The sequence below is a fragment of the Nicotiana tabacum genome, chromosome 13 (assembly GCF_000715075.1).
Source record: "Nicotiana tabacum cultivar K326 chromosome 13, ASM71507v2, whole genome shotgun sequence".
In the NCBI taxonomy this organism is placed as follows: domain Eukaryota; kingdom Viridiplantae; phylum Streptophyta; class Magnoliopsida; order Solanales; family Solanaceae; genus Nicotiana; species Nicotiana tabacum.
Window position 1 is genome coordinate 97716854 of NC_134092.1, and position 27006 is coordinate 97743859.

Consider the following 27006-nt stretch of genomic DNA (forward strand, 5'->3'; position numbering starts at 1 on the left):
TGGAAAATACGATCTATGATAATCTGAGGCCAAATACAGTAACAAGGAGATAGGGAAAGAGAGAAAGGTTTGCGAAATACGGCAACTACCTCTGAATATCCAGAAAATCAACCGTGCGAGAGAATCAATACCTGCTATGTCTGGGAGCACCTGGATCTGCACACGAAGTGCAGGGTGTAGTATGAGTACAACCAACTCAGCAAGTAACAATAATAAATAAGGAATTGAAGATAGTGACGAGCTACACAGTTAGTTCATTTTCAGTAATTCTAATAGAGAATAGACATGCTTTCAAATCCAGCAGTTTAACAACAACAACAACTCAGTATAATCCCACTAGTGGGGTTTGGGGAGGGTAGTGTGTACGCAGACCTTACCCCTACCCTAGAGTAGAGAGGTTGTTTCCGATAGACTCTCGGCTCCCTCCCTCCAAGAACTCCCCACCTTGCTCTTGGGGTGACTCGAACTCACAACCTCTTGGTTGGAAGTGGAGGGTGCTCACCACTAGAGCAACCCACTCTTGTCTAAATCCAGCAGTTTAAGTCAAATCAATTTATACAGTTCATGTAATCCGGATGTAAAACAACAATAAATGAAAAGCAAGTACAGTCTCTCAGGGCAACAGTCACTCCACTCGTCACAACAACTCAACCACTCGGCTCCCATCCCTCATCACTCACACTCAATGGGTACCCGCGCTCACTGGGGGTGTACAGACTCCGGAGGGGCTCCTACAGGCCAAGCGCTATAATATGCACGGCCAACTCACGTGTTGCACGGATAACTCACGTGCCATAGTATCAATATCTAGATCCGCACGGCCAACTCATGTGTTGCACGGACAACTCACGTGCTATAGTATCAATATCTGGATCTGCAAGGCCAACTCACGTGCTATAGTATCAATATCTCACAATCAGACCCTCGGCCTCACTCAGTCATAAATCTCTCCAGTCTCTCGGGCTCTCAATAATCATGAAATCAGCCCAAACAACAATGATATGATGCATCAATAATGAACAATAGAGACTGAGATAAAATAAATAAGTAAACTGTGACTGAGTACCAAACAACAATTTAGTAGATAAATCAACATGTACACGACCTCTGTAGGTCCCAACAATACCAACATATAGCCTAAACATGGTTTCTAACATGCCTTACAGCCAAATTTCCACAACACATAGAGAGCATATAGATAACAACAAGTTATTCAACTTTACAGTCTCACGGGACGGACCAAGTGACAATCCCCTCGGTGCACGCCCACACGTCTGTCACCTAGCATGTGTGTCACCTCCAAAGTAATCACATGATACAAAAATCCGGGGTTTCATACCCTCAGGACCAAATTTAAAACTGTTACTTACCTCAACCTGTGTAATTCTTTATTCTGCTATGCCCTTGCCACAAGAATTGGTCTCTGAAAGCCTCTTATCTAGCCATAATTAATTCGATTCAGTCAATACAAATTATTGTAATTAATTTCATAAGAAAATACTAATTTCAAATAAAATCTAAAATTAACTCAAACATCACTTATGGGGATCACGTATCGGAACCCGACAAAAGTTATAGAATATGAACGCCCATCCAACCACGAGTCCAACCATACAAATTTCACAAAATACGACACCAACTCGACCCTCAAATCTTCAATTAAAGTCTATAAAGATTTCTACCATTTTCAACCCAATCCTTACCCATTTGAACTTAACAATCTTTCCACAACCTTATTGGTATGTATACATAATATTCTTACACCCAAGAATCATACTATTATTCACTCATCTTTACTCCAAACCCGAAATTGAAGAATTAGGTAAAGCAATTCTTACCTCTTTGAAGCCCTAGCAAGATCCTTGTGAAATCTTCAAACCTTGAACAAGAATTAATGGATAAATGACTAAGTCTCCGCTTTCTCTATCTAAAATTCTCTCACCTCTCTTTAAAATGTCAGATTTTGGCTCAAAAATGAGCTTCAAGGGCTATAAATCGAAGTTGGGTCGGGTCAAAATTTAGAAAGAATGGAAGCTCCGACGCAGTTATGCGATAGCATAACAGGTATGCGGTCCGCATACTGGCCGCATAATTTGGCCTCCAAAGCTGGGCGTTACTGATCCGGTCCGCAGTCATTATGCGAACCGCATATTTGTTCTGCGGTCGCATAATGCACCGCAAAATAGGTGTGCGGTCGCATAGTGCACCGCAGATTTTCCTCAAATCTTGCCCCTCTCCTGATCAACTTTGCGACTAGTATGCAGTCCGTAGAGTGATTCTGCGACTGCATAGTGGTCGCAGAAATGACCTTTTTTCCGACAAAAGTTTCCTTTACACATCGGTACATTCTATAATCTTTGTACTAATTAATCTACCTCGGCACCACCAAACTTTAATTTCCTTAGCAAAATTTCTCCGGAGTCGTTACACATAAGTCAACATCTGGTCAACCTTTTCAACTAAATTTCGAAACCTTGGAACTAGGTGCTCCAAATCATTCAAAAACCTCACCGGACCCGAACCAATTACCCCCGGCAAATCACATAACAAATGTAAAGCATAAATTGAGCAGTAAATGGAGAAATGGGGTTATAATACTCAAAACAACCGGCCGGGTCGTTACAGAGTATTGCTCCGGATTTCACCTATGAAAGGTGTAATAAGATTTGGAAAGAAGGGCAAGTTGAGCCCTAGGTACATAGGATCCTTCAAAATTCTTGAAAGGGTGGGCGAAGTAGCCTACAAGCTTGCATTACCACCTAGTTTATCAACGGTTCATCCGGTGTTCCATGTGTCTATGCTCCGGAAATATCATGGTGATCTGTCCCATGTGTTAGATTTCAGCTTAGTCCAATTGGACAAGGATTTGACATACGAAGAGAAGCCCGTAGCTATTCTAGCCCGATAGGTCCGACAATTGAGGTCTAAGAGTTATCCTTCAGTTCATGTATAATGGAGAGGACAATCAATTGAGACTACTTGGGAGTCCGAGTCAGACATGCAGAGTAAATATCCACACCTTTTTACCAGCTCAGGTACTTTTCTAATTTCATTCGAGGACGAACGTTTGTTTTAGATATAGAGAATGTGATGACCCAAAAGGTCATCTTTAAATTTATTAATTATTTGTGTTCTGAGACCTCAAATAGCCCTATTCATCATTCATCGACTTACGTGCGTAGTCCGTATAATTTTCGAAAAGTTTTTATATGAAAAATGGATTAAAATATGAAATAGAGCCTTAAAACTCAATTAAGTTGACTTTGGTCAACATTTTTAGTAAACAGACCCGGATCAATGTTTTGACAGTTCTGGTAGGTCTGTATCGTGTTTTGGGACTTGGGTGTATACCCAAAATTTAATTTGGAGTTCCCTAGCTCAAGTTATGACCATTTAATGTAAACTAGTAATTTAAAGGCTAAAGATTTCCAAAGGTTTGACCACGGATTTGACTTTTTGATATCGGAGTCGGAATCCGATTCTGGAAAATGGAATAGCTCTGTTATGCCATTTATGACTTGTGTGCCAAATTTGAAATCATTCCAAATTCGCTTAATATGTTTTGGCACGAGTTTTGCAAATTGAAAAGTTTGAAACTCAAAAGTTCGAATCGAGGTGTGAATTGTAATTTCGATGTTGTTTGATGTGATTTGAAACCCCGAGTAAGTCCGTATTATATTTCTGGACTTGTTGGAATATTCGGACGAAGTTCTGAGTGGCTCGGATGAGTTTCGGACGAGCCACAAAGCAATTGGAACATGTTTCCCACTACTGGTTCTGGTGTGTCACACCTGCGACATTCTGTGCGCAGGTGCGTGGTCGCTCCTGCGGAATTCCAGTCACTTCTGTGACATTGGAAAGCCCTGCCGAGATCTGCTTCTGCGGAGAAATGAGTGCAGGTGAGCAACTGCATCCGCGATGGAAGAGCCGCTTCTGCGAGGCAAACCGCTTCTGCGGTCACTGGAACGCTTCTGCGATGTCGCAGGTGCGACATTTCTGGGCACAAATGCGGCCACTGGATAATCTGCACTGTTCCGCAAATGCGATCTTAGTCTCTCAAATGCGAGGCCGGAGGTGCGAAAATGCTGGGCAAAACACATAAAATCGGGTTTTAGCCATTTTCACTCATTTTTGTGTTTTGAGTCTCGAATTTAGGCGATTCCAAAGGGAGTTTTCACGACTTTGAATTGGGTAAGTATTCTATAACCAAAAGTGATTATATTTCATAAATCCATATTTATATTCATCCTTTATTTCGGATTTAGATGGAAGAGATTGGAATTTTTATAAAACTTTTCAAAAGCGAAAATTTAAGATTTGAAGATTCATTTGACATCGGAATTTGATAATTTTTGTATGGTTGGACTCGTCTCGGAACGAGTATTCGGATTTCGTAAGTTTTTTCGAGAATCGAGACGTGGGCCCCACTAACGAGTTTTTAGATGAATTTTGACTTTTAATCCGGAAAATTAATAAATTTATATGGAATTAATTCCTATGATTTGTATTGAGTATATTGAATTGTTTATAACTAGATTTGAGTATTTTGGACACGAATTCGCGAGGCAAAGGTTTATTGAATTTTTGAATTTGGTTGCAAAACGAGGTAAGTGTTGTGGTTAACCTTGACTTGAGATAGTAGGACTTATTTTTCTATTTGCTACGTGACTTAATATGCGGGTACAGCGTATATGTGAGGTGACGAGTACTTATGCGTTATGGTTGAGTCAAAGCATGCAGGTGAAATTTGTTTATCGAGAATAATTGCCTATTTAATTAAGATATTCCTGCTTGAGTTTATTATTGATTATGTTATCATTATTCATGAAATTATTATTCATTTAATTATTGTTGAATAGTTTGGAAGGTGAAGTCGGTATTCTAGTACTGAATTGATTGATTAGTGTATATCCCCGCATTTAAATACTCTTCCGAATTTATATTATTATTTTCATGGTAAGGAAGAGTGTAAAAGCACGAAGGGTGATGCCGTGTCATTTTTATTATTTATACTATCATTGTCATGGTGAGAAAGAGTGTAAAAGCACGAAGGGTGTTGCCGTGTCATTTTCAAAAGAGAGTTAAAGAACGAATGGTGATGCCGTGCCAAAAGAGAGTTAAAGCACGAAGGATGATGCCGTGCCAATTATTATTTATTTATCAGTTTATGGGAGGAATGAGAGTAAAAGAACGAAGGGTGGTGCCGTGCCATTTTCATATTATCAGTTTCTCATTTTATTGTTGATGAATTAATTGGTTGTTACGTGACACTCCTCCTACTGAAATTTCTATATCATTCCCCTTCGCATGTTCCCTCCCAAATTTATAAATTATTATTTATTGTGGTATTGTTACTTCGTATTTGTATATACTTGTACAGGTTATTTACGTATGTGTCTTGTCATAGCCTCGTCACTACTTTGTCGAGGTTAGGCTCCACACTTACGGAGTACATGGGGTCGGTTGTACTCATACTACACTCTGCACTTCTTGTGCAGATTTTGAAATTGGTCCCAGCGCCGTACCATAGACGTGCTCGAATTCAGCTACTCCGAGGAGACTTGAGGTATAACTGCACAGCGTTCGCAGTTCTGAAGTCCCCTTCTATCTCATCTTAGCTGTGTATTATCTTTCAAACAGCTTGAATTTTATTCACACCTTTATTTGTATTATTCTAGTAGCTTGTGACACCACATTCGGGGATGTATTTTGATGATTCGTTAGTTATGGTCTTCCGCACTTTATTTCAGTAATTGACTTCTATTTAATTTAATTTGCTTAAAAATGATTAAGATCATTTTAATGTTGGCTTGCCTAGCAATAAAATGTTAGGTGTCATCACGGTCCTGAAGGTGAGAATTTCGGGTCGTGAAACATACGTACTGCACAATGTATGACACTTTCACTACTAAACTTTGTAATATCTCCGGACTGGCATCCGGTTGCCAAGCTAGAATGTTGATCTCGTGCTAGCTGATTTTCCCTTATATAAGATATATAGTAAGGGTAGCCCATGTTGCGCATGGCCCAATAACACTACGTTTAAATTGAGATAATTAGCAAGAGTAAAAAATATTTTTTAATTTATATATATTGATAGTATAAAGATTTACTTATCATTTTTACAAGCAAGGTGATTATTTGTTTTTGTGTTTCAACCTTTTGAAATGAAAACATCTTTTTCCCAAGTTAAGGCATATAGTTTAATATTTTTATTGTTTATGTTTTTTATTTTTGTAGATATATCAATACCCTTGGATCCCAATTAAATCCCTTTTTCTCTCTTAATTCTTCTGTAATTTTTTTAGGTTTTTGCTTAATTTTTATAAAAGTTATTAGCATAATAAATTTTCTTCTTCTATTTGATTAGGAAATTTATCTTTAATATCATTGTAAAGAAACTAATACCTTCGGCAATGTTACACTAAATTTGCACCAAGTTAATCACGCCACTTGATAATACTAAACTAATGGATTTTGCCTGCTAATCAATCATTTTAGATTTTTTTTCTTCATATCGCTATTGTGTGCATAAGTCATATTTCTTATATTATAAATTATTGAATAAAAATGTTCACTTCATTTGGAATAGTCTTATATTACGTCTAGAGTATTAGGTTTGTATGTTGCTTTATTTTTGATAAATTTTCTATAATTTAGTTTTACAAAAGTAATTTTCTTTACTCCAATAAATACCATGTATCACTTCCATTGTATTAGGTTTTTATCTTGTTTCATTTTTGATAAATTTTCTACAATCTATTGCAAGAAATAATTTTTTACTCCAACCAAAACTAAAATTAAACTCTGATAGGAGTAATAGGATTTGGACATCAAAATACTAATTCAACATTTTCATCCACAAAAGTTTTGCAAAATGACTACAAGTAATAAAAAAATGTGCACACAGAATAATAACAAATGTTTTTGGAAGGAAAATGAAAATTGATGTACTTTTGGCTTAGAATATAGCTAGAAAAAAGGCTGATATGTAATATATATTTAACATGACATAAGCCATTTGATACTCTAGGAAATGGCAATTTCGTAAATGTAAGGTTTGTTGAAAGTTTGAACTTTGAAGGCTGAATACATAGACAGACCTCTAAACTTGTCCCTTTTTTCCACCTAGACACTTAAACTCACCCCATGACCTATTAAGCACTCAATCTCTATTTAGATTGTGCCAATTAGACACAAGAAGTTGACATGGCACAAAAGGTGAATCTCACCTATTTTGAGCGCGTGTACATTAAAAAGATAAAGCTAAAATGGTCTTCTTCTTCAGCCAAACACACATTAAACTTGCTTAAGCTCCTTTCATTCACCAAAACAAATACTCCATAGAAACCATCACAAAGTTTTATAGAGAACTTTACGAACACCCAACAATAAAGAAAGACAAATGCATACCCAGCTTCAGGAAGAAGAAAAAGAAAAATGCATACCCAGCTTCTAGAAGAAGAATTTTCAGCTCATCGCACTATTTTAATTTTCATTTTACTTTTATAATTATTGAATAATGTTTTGTTATTCTCTTTGGGGCTAGGAGGTGAGATCGTTGGTTTATTCCAAAATATAACTCTTATTTTCATTATAATAGATCCAGAAGCTTTTTTCTTAATTAGCTGTTAGATATTCCATAACAGATTCAATGTTGTTCATCGAGTAAAAAATGAGATTTTGTCCAGAAATCTATAGAACTTGGCCATAACAGAGGAATGAGATCGGCGAAGATGACCTCCGATCCGGTCTAATAGAGGAGGGTCTTAAAAAAGAAAAGAGCTCGTGTGGGGAAGAAGACCAACAAAGAGAAAAAAAAAAAGCTACTGTAAACTAACAGAAGAAAGCCATAAATTAATGGAGATAATTTTCTGTGGAAGAAGAAGGTGTATGTGTGGAGTATATTATTTTTCTATTTTAATGCTCAAAAGTTAAAAAGAGCCAAATGTTCAATTTTCATTGGCTTGTTACCACATCACCTGAGAGTGAGCTACACGCATCTTGTTTTCTCAATTGTTCCAACTTGTCGTGTCTAATTGGCACAATCTAAATAGAGATTGAATGTCCAATAGGTCACAAGCTCAAGTTTAAGTGTCTAAATGAAAAAATGGGACAAGTTTAGGGGGCTATGTATGTATTTGGCCTATAAATTATCGCTATGAACGAGGGGTCCACGTGATAGGAAGTGGCAATTTCAGATGCTACTATAAAGTATAAACGCATGGCATGTAGAATAAATGGTTAGATGGGCCCACATTTCCAAAGCGATACATATCTTAAGGGTGATGAGCAATGACATAAGCAAAAGGCAGTTTAGGTAAATCACTCAAAAGTTTATACAGTATACTCAAAAGTTCTTTTTTGACCAATCATATTACTTTATTGTATTTGAAATGACCAGAATACCCTCTAAATGCCAAGCAAGCATGTTGACCAAGAGGAGCTTGTTATTCCCTCTTATTATATATATTATTTAGGCAAATCACATTTTGTTTTTAAATAAGTTACCAACCGAAATCAGTCGGTATTGGTCAAAATGGTCAAACACACACACACACACACACACACACACACACACACACACACACACACACACACACATATATATATATATATATATATATGTGTGTGTGTGTGTGTGTGTGTGTGTGTGTGTGTGTGTGTGTGTGTGGGGTGCGTGTGCGATTACCTAAATTGAATATATATTTATATACATACATATGGGAGGAAAATGACTCATGATGAGTACTTTATGGAGACTCACATTCGGAGGAAGAAGGTACCGACAGAACCAAGTAGATGGGTCGAGGATCGGGTGAAGACTACATATGTAAGTTTCATAACTACTATAACTTGAAACTAATATTTATAATATTATATAGCTAATAATTTTCTATCTTCTAAATAAAAGGTTGCTACAAGATTAATGTGGAGGAGTACACTCAGAACTTGCCACCGAATGAGCAAGGCGAGCGACCACCCGTTTACGACAAAGAACCGCAGAAGATATGGTTGGATGTTGTCAGTGATCCCGAAAAGGGGATAGTATACGGCCTTTCAGAGAGATCATTTCGGCGTTGTAGGAATGGATTGCAAGGTGTAGCGACTTTCTCCCTAGGCAAGACAATTGATAGGTCGACTCTCTCGTCTATGGAGAAGAAGATCGCAAGCTGACAGCAGAGTTTGAAGAGACAAAGGCTAGAGAACAAAAGAGAGATGAACAATTTGATACCCTTCAAGTTCAGCCAGAAAAGAGGGATCAACAATTTAATCTCCTTCAAGGTCAGCTGGTCAATCTTCTTGCAAGTGGTGCTTTCCCCATTCCCCGGTCTCGTGAACCTTCCCTAGATGCTAATCCTTTTTGTCGTGATCTTTCGAACCATGCCGACGATGAAGCTTCAAGTAGTGAATGTCATGACCCGAAATTTTCACCTTCGGACCGTGATGGTGCCTAACATTTCACTTGCTAGGCAGGCCAATGTTAGAATGATATTAACCAATTTTTAAACAAAATTTAAATTTATTAATAACAAATAAATAAACGCGAAAGTAAGGTCTGAAATATAGTGATTAATCCATAAAAATAACAGTGTCTAAATACCATCTCAGAATTGGTATCACAAGTGCACGAGCTTCTAGAATAAATACAAATAAAGGTCTGAATAAAATAAAGCTGTCTGAAAACAAACACACAACTAAAGTAAAATAGACGGGGACTTCAGAACTGCGAACGCCGTGCAGTTATACCTCAAGTCTCCTCTGTGTAGCTGAAATCCGAGCAAGTCTATGGTACGCCGCTGGGACCAACACCAAAATCTGCACAAGAAGTGCAAAGTATAGTATCAGTACAACCGACCCCATGTACTGGTAAGCGCTGAGCCTAACCTCGCCGAAGTAGTGACAAGGCTAAGGCGGGTCACTTACATTACCTGTACGCAATATTAGTAACAACAAAAATAATAGAAATAAATAAGGCAACTCGTTTATAATAATTGAAGCCAACTCAGCAGTCATAACCAATTATCATTTCCATCAATTCTGTTGCAGCGTGCAACCCGCTCTCACAATATATTCATATACAATTCTGTTGCAGCGTGCAACCCCCTCTCACAATATATTCACATTCGGTTCTGTTGCGGCGTGCAACCCGATCCTCCAATATATTCATTTTAATCAAGTCTGTTGCGGCGTGCAACCCGATCCCCCAATATATATATATATATATATATATATATATATATATATATATATATATATATATATATATATGTATGTATGTATGTAAATAAGTCTGTTGCGGCGTGCAACCCGGTCCTCCAATATGGACTTTTTAATAAGTCTGTTGCGGGGTGCAACCCGATCCTCCAATATATTCATTAAAATTAATTTTGTTACGCCGTGCAACCCGATCCTCCAATATATTCATTATAACCAATTCTTATAGAAGCAATTTCCCCAATAAATGCAACAATTAATATAAAATTATAAGACAACAAGCGTACAATAATTATGATTTAATTATGAAATAAACAAAGGTAAATAGCAAATTATTATGGAAATCAGAGAGAAAATATGCAGTTTAATATTTAATATGCTAAATGTCAAATAACAATTAAGGCACATAATTCAAATAGCATGTAACAATTAATGCAGGAATTCAAGAATTAATATTTGACAAAGAATAGGAGAGAAGCAATTATTATAATAATTAATTCATGATTTAAAATAATTTATGATTTTTCAAGTAAGCAGGCAAAAAATTAATATGACGATGTATAGACACTCGTCACCTCGCCTATACGTCGTTCACATGCAATTCAAATAACAATTGATTTAAGGGTTTTATTCCCTCAAGTCAAGGTTAACCACGACACTTACCTCGCTTTGCAAATTCCAATCAATTACTCGACCACAACTTTCCCTTTTAAATTTGTCTCCAAAAGCTTCAAATCTATTCACAAACAATTCGATATACTCAATACGAATCATAGGAATTAATTCCATATGAATTTATAAATTTTTCGGATAAACATTCAAAATTCATTAAAATATTCGGCAGTGGGACCCATGTCTTAAATCTCGAAAAAACATACGAAATACGAACACCCATTCTGAGACGAGTCCACCCATACAAAAATTATCCAATTCCGATGTCAAATGGACCTTCAAATCTAAATTTTTCGTTTTTGAAAAGTTTTACAAAAAATCCCATTTCTTTCATCTAAATCCGAAATAAACGATGAGTATAGACTTAGATTTATGAAATACAATCACTATATGATAAAGAACACTTATCCAGTTCGAAATCGTGAAAATCGCCTTTGACATCGCCCCTAAACCGAGTTCTAATTGAAGGTTTGTGAAAAATGGGAAAAATCTCATTCTGGTTCTGTTTTAAGTCACAGGCGTCAGACCTTCTTCGTATTCGCGAAGGGCCTGTCGCGTTCGCGATGAATAGCAGCAGGTGGTTTTCGCGTTCGTGAAGGCTTTTTTCCCCCTGGCCTTCGCATTCGCGTGCCAGTGCTCGTGTTTGCGTAGAAGGACAACAGACCCCTCCCCCAGGCCTCTAAAGCTTCGCGTTCGCGTTGAGTTGTTCGCGAAGGGTGAAGTCACCATAGCTTCGCGTTCGCGATCCAATCTTCGCGTTCGCGAAGAAGGAAAATTCAGCCAACCCAGTTTGCTTTTCGCGTTCGCGAGAGTAACGCGATGAAGAAAATACCAGAAGCCTGAAGATGCAGAAAAACCAAATTTTCTAAGCTCAAAATCATCCCGTTGCCTACCCGAAACTCACCCGAGCCCTCTGGGCTCCAAACCAAACATGCACACAAGTCCAAAAATCTTAGACGAACTTGCTCGCGTGATCAAATCGCCAAATAACACCTAGAACAACGAATCGGATACCAAATCAAAGGAAGTTTTTACAAAAACTTTAAAACTTATATTTTTACAACCGACGTCCGAATCACGTCAAATCAACTTCGATTCTCACCAGATTCGGCAGACAAGTCATAAATATTATAGTGGACCTATACCGGGCTCCGGAACCAAAATAAGGACCCGAGGTCAATAAATTCAACATCAGTAATTTCTTAAAAATTATTAAGTTTCCAGCTTTTAATTTTTCATCAAAATTCCATATCTCGTGCTAGGGACCTCGGAATTTGATTCCGGGCATACGCCCAAGTCCCAAATCACGATACGAACCTACCGGAATTGTCAAAACACTGATCAGGGTCCGTTTGCTCAAAATGTTGACCAAAGTCAACTCAATTGAGTTTCAAAGCTCTATTTCACATTTTAATCTATTTTTCACATAAAAACTTTTCGGAACATTGTACGAACTGTGCACGCAAGTCGAGGAATGATACATGGTGCTTTTCGAGGTCTTAGAACACATAATTACTTATTAAATTTAAAGATAATATTTTGGGTCATCATATTCTCCACCTCTAAAACAAACGTTCGTCCTTGAACGTAGTTAGAAAAAGTACCTAAGCTGGAGAAAAGGTGTGGATATTTACTCCGCATGTCCGACTCGGACTCCCAGGTAGATGCCTCTACTGGCTGACCTCTCCATTACACCTGAACTGAAGGATAACTCTAGACCTCAACTGTCGGACCTGCCGGGCTAGAATAGCCACCAGCTCCTTCTCGTAAGTCAAATCTTTGTCCAATTGTACTGAGCTGAAATCTAACATATGGAACGGATCACCATGATATTTCCGGAGCATAGACACATGAAACACCGAATGAACCACTGATAAACTAGGTGGTAATGCAAACATGTAGGCTACTTCATCCACCCTTTCAAGAATTTTAAAGGGTCCGATATACCTAGGGCTCAACTTGCCCTTCTTTCCGAACCTCATTACACCTTTCATAGGTGACACCAGGAGCAATATTCTTTCTCCAACCATGAATGCAATATCACGAACTTTACGGTCGGCATAACTCGTTTGCCTAGACTGAGCTGTGCAAAGTCTATCCTGAATAATCTTGACCTTATCCAAGGCATCCTGTACCAAATCGGTACCCAACAACCGAGCCTCTCCCGGTTCAAATCAGCCAACTGGCGAGCGGCATCGCCTTCCGTATAATGCCTCATATGGAGCCATCTGAATGCTCGACTGGTAGCTATTATTATAAGCAAACTCCGCAAGTGGCAAGAAATGATCCCAAGAACCTCCAAAGTCTATAACACAAGCGCGGAGCATATCTTCCAGTACCTGAATAGTGAGCTCTGACTGTCCGTCTGTCTGTGGATGAAATGTTGTACTCAACTCCACCCCCGTGCCTAACTCACGCTGTACAGCCCTCCAGAAATGTGAGGTAAACTGCGTACCTCGATTTGAAATAATAAACACGGGCACACCGTGAAGACGGACAATCTCACGAATGTAAATTTCAGCTAACCTCTTTGAAGAATAGGTAACTGCCACTGGAATGAAATGTGCTGACTTGGTCAACCTGTCCACAATGACCCAAACTGCATCAAATTTTCTCTGAGTCCGTGGGAGCCCAACAACAAAATCCATAGTGATACGCTCCCACTTCCACTCAGGAATTTCTAACTTCTGAAGTAAACCACCAGGTCTCTGATGCTCGTACTTAACTTGCTGACAATTCAGACATCGAGATACATATGCAACTATATCCTTTTTCATTCTCCTCCACCAATAATGTTGCCGCAAATTTTGATACATTTTGGCAGTACCTGGATGAATAGAATACCTGGAACTGTGTGCTTCTTCAAGAATTAATTCACGAAGCCCATCCACATTACGCACGCAAATACGACCCTGCATTCGCAGAACCTCATCTTCCCCCACAGCAACCTGTTTGGCATCACCGTGCCGCACCGTGTCCTTAAGGACAAGTAAATGAGGATCATTATACTACCTCTCTCTGATGCGCTCATATAAAGAAGACCGAGCGACTGTGCAAGCTAGAACCCGACTGGGTTCTGAAACATCTAACCTCACGAACTAATTAGCCAAAGTCTGAATATCTGCAGCTAATGGCCTCTCACCAACCGGAATATACGCAAGAATGCACTTACTCACAACCTTTCTACTTAAAGCATCGGCCACCACATTGGCCTTTCCGGGGTGATACAAAATGGTGCTATCATAGTCTTTCAACAACTCCAACCATCTTCTCTGCCTCAAATTAAGATCCTTTTGTTTGAACAGATACTGAAGGCTATGATGATCGGTAAATACCTCACACGAGACACCGTAGAGGTAATGCCTTCAAATCTTCAGCGCATGAACAATGGCTGCCAATTCTAAGTCATGAACAGGATAATTCTTCTCGTGAACTTTCAACTGCCGCGACGCATATGCAATTACCTTGCCATCTTGCATTAATACTGCACCAAGCCCAATATGAGATGCGTCACAATATACCGTATACGATCCTGAACCTGTGGGTAATACCAACACTGGCGCCGTAGTCAAAGCGGTCTTGAGCTTCTGAAATCTCAACTCACACTAATCTGACCATCTGAATGGGACACCTTTCTGGGACAATCTGGTCAATGGGCTTGCTATAGATGAAAACCCTTCCACGAACCGACGATAATAACATGTTAAACCCAGGAAACTTCGGATCTCTGTAACTGAAGTAGGTCTAGGCCAATTCTAAACAGCCTCAATCTTCTTAGGATCCACCTTTATGCCTTCTTCCGATACAACATACCCCAAAAAGGTAACTGAGTCTAACCAAAACTCACATTTTGAAAACTTGGCATATAACTGATTATTCTTCAAGGTGTGAAGCACACTTCAAAGATGCTGCTTATGCTCCTTTCGACTGCTGGAGTAAATCAAGATATCATCAATGAATACAACCACAAAAGCATCCAAATAAGGCTTGAACACCCGATTCATCAAATCCATAAATGTTGCTGGGGCATTTGTCAACCCAAATGACATCACTAGGAATTGGTAATGCCCATACCGAGTCCGAAAAGTTGTTTTAGGGACATCAGATGCCCTAATCTTCAACTGATGGAAACCAGACCTCAAATCGATCTTTGAAAATACTTTGGCACCCTGAAGCTGATCAAATAAGTCATCAATTCTTGGCAGTGGATATTTGTTTTTGATAGCGGCCTTGTTCAACTGCCGATAATCTATACACATCCGCATAGAGCCATCTTTCTTCTTTACAAATAATACTGGTGCACCCCAGGGCGAGACACTGGGTCTAATGAATCCCTGATCAAGCAAGTCTTGTAACTGCTCTTTCAATTCTTTTAACTCCAGCGGGGCCATACGGTATGGTGGAAAAGAAATGGGCTGAGTGCCCGGAGCCAAATCAATACAGAAATCAATATCTCTGTCGGGTGGTATCCCCGGCAAATCTGCAGGAAATACTTCTGGAAATTCACAAACAGCTGGTACTGAGTCCATAGAAGGGACATCCGCACTGGGATCGCGAATATAAGCCAAATAGGCTAGACACCTTTTCTCTACCATACGCCGAACTTTTAAATAAGAAATAACCCTGCTGGCAGAATGGCCAGGAGTTCATTTCTACTCTAACCGAGGTAACCCCGGCATAGCTAAGGTCACTGTCTTGGCATGACAATCCAATATAGCATGATAAGGGGACAGTCAATCCATACCCAAGATAACATCAAAATATACCATAACAAGAAGTAGAAGATCCACACTAGTCTCAAGATTACCAATAGTGACCACCCACAAACGATAGACATGATCTACTACAACAGAATCTCCCACCGGTGTAGATACACACACAGAAGCACTCAGAGAATCACAAGGCACAACCAATATGAAGCAAAATAGGATGACACATAGGAATATGTAGATCCTGGATCAAATAGAACTGAAGCATCTCTATGGCAAACTGGAATAATACCTGTGATCACAGCATCAGATGACTCGGCCTCAGGCCTAACTGGAAAAGCATAAAATCGGGGCTGGGCCCCACCACTCTGAACTGCGTCCCTGGGATAGCCTCTAACTGACTGGCCTCCATCTCTAACAGTCTGACCTCCACCTTTAATGGCCTGACCTCCACCTCTAGCTGCCTGACCCCTACCTCTACCTGGCTGAGCAGGCGGTGAAGCAACCGGTGCCGGTATGATGGCACGAGAATCTTGTCGAGATCTGTTACTCGCCAATCTAGGGCAATACCTCTTGATGTGACCAATGTTCCCACACTCATAACACCCATCCTGATGCCGTGGCTGCTGAAGCTGAAGCTGACCCAAATGGGCCGGATAACCGCTATAGTAACTCTGGAGTGGTGATGCACTGATAGGAGCTGAATGTGCACTGAATCCTGGCTGCCCAGAGTAAGGCATAATAGGACTGTGACTCCCTGAAGCACCAGGAGATACATGAAGTGTTGAATGAAATGGTCTGGGAGGATGACCCCTACCAAAATTACCTCTACCTCCAGACGAGGCACCACTGAATCCACCGAACTGACGAGGCCTCTTATCGAACCTCTTCCCTCTCTCCTGTGTAAGAACCATCGCGATCCTCCTTGCGACATTAGCAGCCGCCTGAAAAGAAATCTCACTTCCGGTCTCCTAGGCCATTTGAAGTCTGATAGGGTGAGTGAGTCCCTCAATAAACCACATCACTCTATCTCCCTCCGTAGGTAGTAAAAGGATAGCATGACTGGCCAAATCCACAAAACGGGACTCATACTGAGTAACAGTCATACTGCCCTGCTGTAGACGCTCAAATTGCTTGCAGAATTCCTCTCTCAGTGTGATAGGGAGGAACTTTTCCAGAAATAGCTGAGAGAACTGCTCCCATGTAAGTGCGGGCGATCCGACTGGTCGGGTCAATGTATAATCTCTCCACCACCTCTTGGCGGAACCTGTCATCTGAAATACAGCAAAATCAACCACATTGGTCTTAACTATACCCATGTTCCGCAGCACTTCGTGGCAGCGTTCAAGATAATCATGTGGGTCCTCAGAAGGTGTACCACTGAAGTGAACTGGAAAGAGCTTAGTAAACTTATCCAGTCTCAATAAGGCCTCAAAAGAGATGACGGGCCTATCATCGGTCTGTGCCGCAACAACTGGTTGAACTACCCCAACTGGCGGGGCTGCTGGAACCTGATTCTGGGGAGCCATCTGCTCCGGAGCGGGAGTAGTGGGAGTTTGTGCTCCTCCCCCAGCCTGTGAAACGACTGGTGCCATTGGAAATGTACCATTCTGGGCCACGCCCTCCATAAGACTCACCAAACGGACTAGAGCGTCCTGAAGCACTGGAGTAGCTATGAATCCTTCCGGGACCTGAACTGGTCCAGCTGGTACATTCTGAACTGGAACCTCCTCCTAAAGGTCCACCTGAGGTTCTACAACAGGTGCAGCTGTTCGAGCTCCGGACTGAGCTCTACCTCGGCCTCTAGCATGACCTTGGCCTCGACCTCTACCCCTGGCCATAGTTGCCACCGGGGGTTCTGGTCCCTGTCCATCGGTAAACGTATTACGTGTTCTCACCATCTGTGAGAGAATAAGAGTAGAATGGTTCAATCATCGATGACAGAATAAAACCGCACGACAGAATAAGAAAGAAGTGATATTGTTCCTAAACTTCATAGCCTCTTAGAGATAAGTACATACGTCTCCGTACCGATCCTTCAGACTCTACTAAACTTGTTCGTGACTCGTGAGACCTATGTAACCTAGGGCTCTGATACCAACTGTCACGACACGAAATTCTCACCTTCGGACCATGATGGCGCCTAACATTTCACTTGCTAGGCAAGCCAACGTTAGAATGATATTAACGCGGAAGTAAGGTCTGAAATATATTGATTAATCCATAAAAATAACGGTGTCTAAATACTATCCCAGAATTGGTGTCACAAGTGCACGAGCTTCTAGAATAAATACAAATAAAGGTCTGAATAAAATAAAGCTGTCTGAAAAAAAAAATAGCTAAAGCAAAGTAGACGGGGACTTCAGAACTGCGAACGCCGTGCAGTTATACCTCAAGTCTCCTATGAGTAGCTAAAATTCGAGCAAGTCTATGGTACGCCGCTGGGACCAACTCCAAAATCTGCACAAGAAGTTCAGAGTGTAGTATCAGTACAACCGACCCCATGTACTGGTAAGTGCTGAGCCTAACCTCGACGAAGTAGTGACAAGGCTAAGGCGGGTCACTTACATTACCTGTACGTAATATTAGTAACAACAACAATAATAGAAATAAATCAGGTAACTCATTTATAATAATTGAAGCCAACTCAGCAGTCATAACCAATTATCATTTCCATCAATTCTGTTTCAGCATGCAACCCGCTTCACATTCAATTCTGTTGCAGCGTGCAACCCGCTCTCATAATATATTCACATTCGGTTCTGTTGCGGCGTGCAACCCGGTCCTCCAATATATTCATTTTAATCAAGTCTGTTGCGGCGTGCAACCCTATATATATATATATATATATATATATATATATATATATATATATATATATATATATATATATATATATATATATATATATATATATATAGATCCTCCAATATATATATATGTATGTCGGCTTTTAAATAAGTTTGTTGTGGCGTGCAATTCGATCCTCCAATATGGACTTTTAATAAGTCTGTTGCGGCGTGCAACCCGATCCTCCAATATGGACATTTAATACGTCTATTGTGGCGTGCAACCCGATCCTCCAATATGAACTTTTTAATAAGTCTGTTGCGGCGTGCAACCCGATCCTCCAATATATTCATTATAATTAATTCTGTTACGGCGTGCAACCCGATCCTCCAATATATCTATTTACCAATTCTTATAGAAGAAATTTCCCTAATAAATGCAACAATTAATATAAAATTATAAGACAACAAGCATACAATAATTATGATTTAATTATAAAACAAACAAAGAAAAATAGCAAATTATTATGAAAATCAGAGAGAAAATATGCAGTTTAATATTTAATATGCTAAATGACAAATGACAAATAACAATTAAGGCACATAATTCAAATAGCATGTAACAATTAATGCAGGAATTCAAGAATTAATATTTGACAAAGAATAGGAGAGAAACAATTATTATAATAATTAATTCATCATTTAAAACAATTTATGATTTTTCGAGTAAGCAGGCAAACAATTAATTTGCCGACGTATAGACACTCGTCACCTCGCCTATACGTCATTCACATGCAATACTCATAACAAATAATTTAAGGGTTTTATTCCCTCATGTCAAGGTTAACCACGACACTTACCTCGCTTTGCAAATTTCAATCAATTACTCGACCACAGCTTTTCCTTTTAAATTTGTCTCCAAAAGCTTCAAATCTATTCACAAACAATTCGATATACTCAATACGAATCATAGGAATTAATTCCATATGAATTTACAAATTTTTCGGATAAAAATCTGAAATTCATTAAAATATTCGGCAGTGGGACCCACGTCTCAAATCTTGGAAAAACTTATGAAATCCGAACACCCATTCCGAGACGAGTCCACCCATACAAAAATTATCCAATTCCGATGTCAAATGGACCTTCAAATCTAAATATTTCGTTTTTGAAAAGTTTTACAAAACTTTCAATTTCTTTCATCTAAATCCGAAATAAACGATGAATATAGACTTAGATTTATGAAATACAATCACTATATGATAAAGAACACTTACCCAGTTCGAAATCGTGAAAAACTCCTTTGATATCGCCCCTAAACCGAGTTCTAATTGAGGGTTTGTGAAAAATGGAAAAAATCCCATTCTGGTTCTGTTTTAAGTCACATACGTCAGGCCTTCTTCGCGTTCGCGAAGGTCCTGTCGCGTTCGCGATGAATAGAAGCCCGTGGCTTTCGCGTTCGCGAAGGCTTTTTTCCCCCTGGCCTTCGCGTTCGCGTAGAAGGACAACATACCCCTCCCCCAGGCCTCTAAAGCTTCGCGTTGAGTTGGTCGCGTTCGCGAAGGGTGAAGTCCCCATAGCTTCGCGTTCGCGACCCAATCTTCGCGTTCGCGAAGAAGGAAAATTCAGCCATCCCAGTTTGCTCTTCGTGTTCGCGAGAGTACATTCGCGAACGCGATTAAGGAAATACCAAAAGTCTCAAGTTATAGAAAAACCAGATTTTCTAAGTTCAAAATCATTCCGTTAACCAACCGAAACCAACCCGAGCCCTCGAGGCTCCAAACATGCACCCAAGTCCTAAAACATTATACGAACTTGCTCGCGCGATCAAATCACCAAAATAACACCAAGAACTACGAATCGGACACCAAATCAAAGGAAGTTTTTAAGAAAACTTTAAAACTTATATTTTTACAACCGGACGTCCGAATCACGTCAAATCAACTCCGATTCTCACCAAATTTGGCAGACAAGTCATAAATATTATAGTGGACCTATACCGGGCTCCGGAACCAAAATACGAACCCGAGGTTAATAAATCCAATATCAGTAATTTCTTAAAAATTATTAAGTTTTTAAACTTTTAATTTGTCATCAAAATTCCATATCTCAGGCTAGGGACCTCGGAATTCGATTCCAGGCATACGCCCAAGTCCCAAATTACGGTACGGACCTACCGAAATTGTCAAAATACTAATCCGGGTCCGTTTGCTCAAAATATTGACCAAAGTCAACTCAGTTGAGTTTTAAAGCTCTATTTCACAATTTAATCTATTTTTCACATAAAAACTTTCCGGAAAATTGTACGGTTTACGCACGCAAGTCGAGGAATGATACATGGTGCTTTTCGAGGTCTTAGAATACAGAATTACTTATTAAATTTAAAGATGACATTTTGGGTCATCATAGTGAAGATGGACATGATGCAATACAAAACACTCATTGAATGGTGTGTATTGCTAAACACAGTTTTGAACTTGTGAATATTTAATTGGGAATAGTTTTGAATGTTGATTGTATTGTTGATATTATTTTGTCATTGAACATTTGTATAATTCTTGTTGTGGTTGGCGTTGTTGTTGTTGTGGCTGTTGTTGGTTAATTGTTGTTATTAGTTAAATGTGGTTGAATGACAGCAATGTAATGCTGCCATTATATGATGGATATTGGTTGTAATTGGCAGGTGGTGTAGCTTAAAAACAGGCATATTCTGCCTGGTTTTTACCTAGAAAATCGACCAATTTCGGTCGGAATTCTCATACAAAAAACCGAGAAAATCCATATTTACCGACCGACGTCGGTCGGAAATTTCAATTTGAAATATGCAGAAATTGAAATTTCCAACCGACGCCAGTCGAAAATAAATATTTTTATTTATTTATTATTTTATGTTTCCGACCGACTTCGGTCGGTATGTTAAAATTAAAATTATTACATATTTCTAATTCCGACCTAAGTTGGTCGATATTTTGAAAAATAAATAAATAAAAATTTAAATAATTCCGACCAATTTCGGTCGGTATAATTATTTTTGTCAGTTAAAGCGGTTAACCAACGATTGAATTAACCGATCGAAATCTTTCGGTCGCAACGCTTTAGCGATCATTATTCTTCCGACTAATTAAAAGCGGTCGGAAATCGATTATTTTTCCTTTAATATTGGTGGTCGAAATTTGACAGTTTTCAAGCAGTGCATGTTAGCAATATGTGGCAGTAACGTATAGACATTAGTCTAATTCATTGGAACGTCTCTGACGTGTTGGTTTGCGAAATCAGCTGAATCCCCATATAGTCCAGCGCCGAAAAGTATTCTCAGGAATACGATGAACCGAATGCAGCTGTTATCTGATCAAGAAAGTCCCATACTTACTGCACAATGGATGACACTTTAACTACTAAACTTTGTAATATCTCCGGACTGGCATCCGGTTGCCAAGCTAGAATGTTGATCTCGTGCTAGCTGATTTTCCCTTGTATAAGATATATAGTAAGGGTAGCCCATGTTGCGCATGGCCCAATAACACTACGTTTAAATTGAGATAATTAGCAAGAGTAAAAAATATTTTTTAATTTATATACATGGATAGTATAAACATTTTCTTATCATTTTTACAAGCAAGGTGATTATTTGTTTTTGTGTTTCAACCTTTTGAAATGAAAACATCTTTTTCCCAAGTTAAGGCATATAGTTTAATATTTTTATTGTTTATGTTTTTTATTTTTGTAGATATATCAATACCCTTGGATCCCAATTAAATCCCTTTCTCTCTCTTAATTCTTCTGTAATTTTTTTAGGTTTTTGCTTAATTTTTATAAAATTTATTAGCATAATAAATTTTCTTCTTCTATTTGATTAGGAAATTTATCTTTAATATCATCGTAAAGAAACTGATATCTCCACCAATGTTACACTAAATTTGCACCAAGTTAATCACGCCGCTTGATAATACTAAACTAATGGATTTTGCCTGCTAATCAATCATTTTAGATTTTTTTTTCATATCGCTATTGTGTGCATAATTCATATTTCTTCTATTATAAATTATTGAATAAAAATATTCACTTCATTTGGAATAGTCTTATATTACGTCTAGAGTATTAGGTTTGTATGTTTTTTTTTTTTTGATAAATTTTCTATAATTTAGTTTTACAAAAGTAATTTTCTTTACTCCAATAAATGCCATGTATCACTTCCATTGTATTAGGTTTCTATCTTGTTTCATTTTTGATAAATTTTCTACAATCTATTGTAAGAAATAATTTTTTACTCCTAGAATTAAAATCTGATAAGAGTAATAGGTTTGGACATCAAAATACTAATTCAACATTTTCATCCACAAAAGTTTTGCAAAATGACTACAAGTAATACAAAAATGTGCACACAGAATAATAACAATTTGTTTTGGAAGGAAAATGAAAATTGATGTACCTTGGGTTAGAATATAGCTGGAAAAAAAGGCTGTTATGTAGTAATATATATTTAACATGACATAAGCCATTTGATACTCTAGGAAATGGCAATTTCGTAAATATAAGGTGTGTTGAAAGTTTGAACTTTGAAACATAGAAGAGGTGTCCACGTGATAGGAAGTGGCAATTTCAGATGCTACTATAAAGTATAAACGCATGGTATGTAGAATAAATGGTCAGATGAGCCAACATTTTCCAAGCTATGCATATCTTAAGGGTGATGAGCAATGACATAAGCAAAAGGCAGTTTAGGTAAATCACTCAAAAGTTTATACAGTATCTACAGTAAGGTTCTTTTTTGACCAATCATATTACTCCATTGTAATTGAAATGACCAGAATACCCTCTAAATGCCAAGCAATGTTGACCAAGAGGTGCCTGTTATTCCCTCTTATTATATATAAATATATATTAGTTAAGCAAATCACATCCGTCCGTATTATTGGTCAAAATGGTTAAAACACAGATAGACACACATAGCAAGTAATTTACCAAACATGAATGTCGGTCAGTTGGGAAAAAAATTATCTTACCAAATCAGCGTACTCCTTGAGATGGAGGGACCGCAAGGATAAATTGCTTTTCTGTCTTGAGCCGGTAAACTATATAGCCATGATCAAACAGAACTCAAGATCAGAAAAGAAATCTACAAGTTTAATGAAAACTTAGTTTCTTTTAAGAAATTTATCAAACACCTATAGCACAGTAGTTTTGCCTAAGAACTTTTACCCAATTCTTCTTCACGCAAAAAAAAAACTCAAGCTTCAGCGACAATATCAAATAGTTACCCAAAAGTCCAAGAGAATGGTGCAATAATCAATTGCGTCACCTATTACATGTTAGCACACACGTTGACGGAGAGCAACTTGTGTTTCCTCTTGCTACAGAGCTAGGTTTTACAATCAATTTTGATACAGAGAATAGAAAAGGCAGTGAGGTCAGTTCCCAATTAATATTTCACTCATTGATTTTCTGATGTGTTTGATTTTATTACTCCATTAAGTGTTGGTTTAATTGGTTTCCGCAGTAGAATATTAGATCCTAGTATGTATCCCATGAAATATGGAAGCCATGGTACAAGAAGTTGCAGATAAGAAAGAAGGATAATTACCACAATAATCCATCGAAGTGCAAGAAAAGAGCAGACGACCTGGAGAGAAAAGTGTTCAAAGACGGTACAACTTACGATAAACCAATAGATTAGAAGGAGATTATGAACCGTGTGTTAGGCTAACCAGTGCGGCGCCGGTTTTTTTGAAGGATATGCGTCAGAACTGGGGATACCACGTCTGTTAGGCCAGTTTTCCCAAAATAACCCTAAAACTTTTTCAGCCTTCCCAAAAGGTCCCTGACGACCCCAAGCTCCTAAAACTGTCCCTTATTAATAAAAAAAACTAGTGTGGAATGGCCAGTGCTGAACCCGAGCCCAAACCTGATAAGTTAGTAATTTTATGGAAGGAGTGGATAAACTTTTCATAGTGTACTCTGATTAGTTTGTGGAGTTGAAATGAGATACATGAGTTACAGGTACTCATTCTGATGATCATGCTATGCACAAGCCCAAGCTCTGAGAATCAAAAAAATAGTTTGATATCCAATTATGTATGTAGTTGATAAACATAGATGCTTGTGGAAATGACATTTGACTATGTTGTAATTGACTTATATATGACGGAATGTCGAAAGAGGAAGTACTGGATCATTTGTAGAAAATGGTTCACGTATATCCAAATTCCAATATGTTAGAGTTAGCTGCATATTTGAAATGATAATTTTTTTCCAGCTGACAATTTTCTACCTTATAAACTAATATTATACATGAATCATGCTTAATAAATATGTCTTGAATAGTAGAAAATGTGGAGTTTTCATCTCCCATTCACTAATGAAATTTTCTTTCCTAACATGTATATTGCATTAAATAATACAGCGATAGATACATTTCAAACCTTTTTGCATATCTCTATACTCCTGACACATCTAAGATTTACACCTCCCTTGTATCGATGGTGCAATTTACCTAGGCCCAAGTATAAACAAAAATTTGAGTCTCTCCTGCCACAGTACCAACAAAGCATATTTAAGCTTCACAAACAAGTTTGTCCATGTCTTGTACCATCCAGAAGTCCTTACATTATGTGCTAAGATGAACTGACAAAGCATAATTGAGAAGGGAAGGGAAGATCAAAGTAAAAGATATCATCTTCAATTTTCTTTTTTTCGGAGCAACACGAAGCAAACTCAGAGTGGCAGCAAGAATCTCAACAAAAAAAGATAATCAACCCCAGTAATGGATATCTTCTTCCTCCCCCTAGTCACGAAATAAAAGGGCAATTACAGACTATAATAGAACCTATCAGCGCGACCGATTAACAGTAAGAATAATTGCCTTCAAGCAAATCATAAGAACCTTTGGCAGCAGCCTAATTAATACAGTGATGAACCTACTATAGTCTATCTACTTTTGAGTTTGTAACCAAATAGAGGCGATTCATGGATGGTTTCCTCCACTGTCGGTCTAAATTAATATGCTGGTCTTGAATTCAATAATGAGACAAGAAGAATTCATCCTAGGGCCTGAGCTTCATAGCCTCCCTTCGTCAAGCACACCTAGTCTATATTGGTTTATTGTTTGCTACAAACCTTACTTGATCACTCAATTGTTTTTGTTTTTCTATTAGTGGTGCTCATCTTGAGCATTTAAATGAAGGTTCTTTACATGAAATAAAAAGTTGTCACTTTTTCCAGCCAATTGTTCATAAACATACTCTTAACATTTGGGGAAGAACACTCTAACAAGCTTATAAAAACTTCCACCACTTCTAAAAGCACTCTTGCGTTAAATTTTGACATCTAATAGAAGTATAAAACACAATTGACGCTTTTCCAATATTTCATGCAACATATACAACAGGACAGTCCTAGATTCTAATGTTTATTGAGTCACTCACACTGACTAAGAGCAAAAGAAATTGAGCTCATGTACCAAAAGCAAAGCTTTTTGAGAAAACATAGATTAACTCAATAATTAGGAGCGAACAAATTTAGAACTAACAATGTATGCCCCACAAGTATTTCATATATCATTTAACCCTTTAATTTCAATACTTAACGCTACTAATTATCTAGAACTCAATCACGAAAAAACCTGTAACTTTAACTTGTGTTCAGAAAGTCTCTCCAACCCCAAGCTAGTTTTGGTCGTATCACAAATCTCATGAAGCCAACATATCATTAATTATTATTCACAGTTGACGAGTCTGAAACTAAGATGCAGAGCCGAAGTTACCACTATATATGTTCAAGATTATATTTCTTGAATCGAGCGGATCTCTTAGAAGCGGAAATGCCTACCATTCAAATTATCACCATAAAAAATGGCTTAGAAGATAACAAATAGAAGAACAATATAACTACCAAAACAAGAAAACTAAGTATGGTTAGAGGTAGAATTTTAATAACCTTAAACTTCTCCTCTAGCTCTTTGATTCATTTTTATCATTGATTGAATTTCATAGGTTATCATCTATGTAGTGGCGGAGCCACCTTATATAGGAAGGGGTGTCAAATGACAACGCGAAAGGGAAAAATACACTATGTAGCTAGGTAAAACAATAAATTATATGTATATATACTATGTATTGACTCCCCTTAATTTTCTGGTATGTTTACTTTTATATATTTTGACACCCTTTAACGAAAATTCGGGCTCCGCCACTGCATCTGTGTCATCTCCTCATCAGTGCCTTCTTCTTTGAGTAAAGCTGGCAGGAAGAAAAAGATTCTAACATACATGTAAAAACTACAACAAAATATTAGCAGTGTGATGAAAGTACGGAGGAGGAGAGAGCAACTGGCAATATAACCTTTTCGTTTCTGAAAAATATTCAAAAGTATCACAGAAGTGGATGATAATCTTTTGGCTCTTTCAATTGCTTCTGTCAATCCTTGAATGTTTTATTCTATTCACTCCAAAGCTGATTTATTTTATGCAGAATTTATAGTTACTCTTCAGGCTAGATTGTTCTTCAATGTAAATGGTTAATATAGGTACTTGGTTTTAGCTTGATAAATTGATTTCTCATTTTTCTATGCAGCATGACGTATCGATTCCCTGTTATGAGGAAAGTTGCACTTAAAGATTATGT

General features: G+C 38.1%; 2 long non-coding RNA genes across 2 annotated transcripts; one reads left to right on the top strand and one right to left on the bottom strand.

Moving 5' to 3' along the window:
• Positions 1-17795: 17795 nt before the first annotated feature.
• LOC107759264 (uncharacterized) lies at positions 17796-24673 on the bottom strand. Its single transcript, XR_012698113.1, has 3 exons — positions 23970-24673; positions 23392-23460; positions 17796-18059 (listed from the first exon to the last, which is right to left on the bottom strand). It is a non-coding gene; the product is annotated as an uncharacterized LOC107759264 (long non-coding RNA).
• Positions 23467-24645, top strand: LOC142167872 (uncharacterized). The gene is made up of 2 exons (XR_012698112.1): positions 23467-23795; positions 23886-24645. It is a non-coding gene; the product is annotated as an uncharacterized LOC142167872 (long non-coding RNA).
• Positions 24674-27006: the final 2333 nt, after the last annotated feature.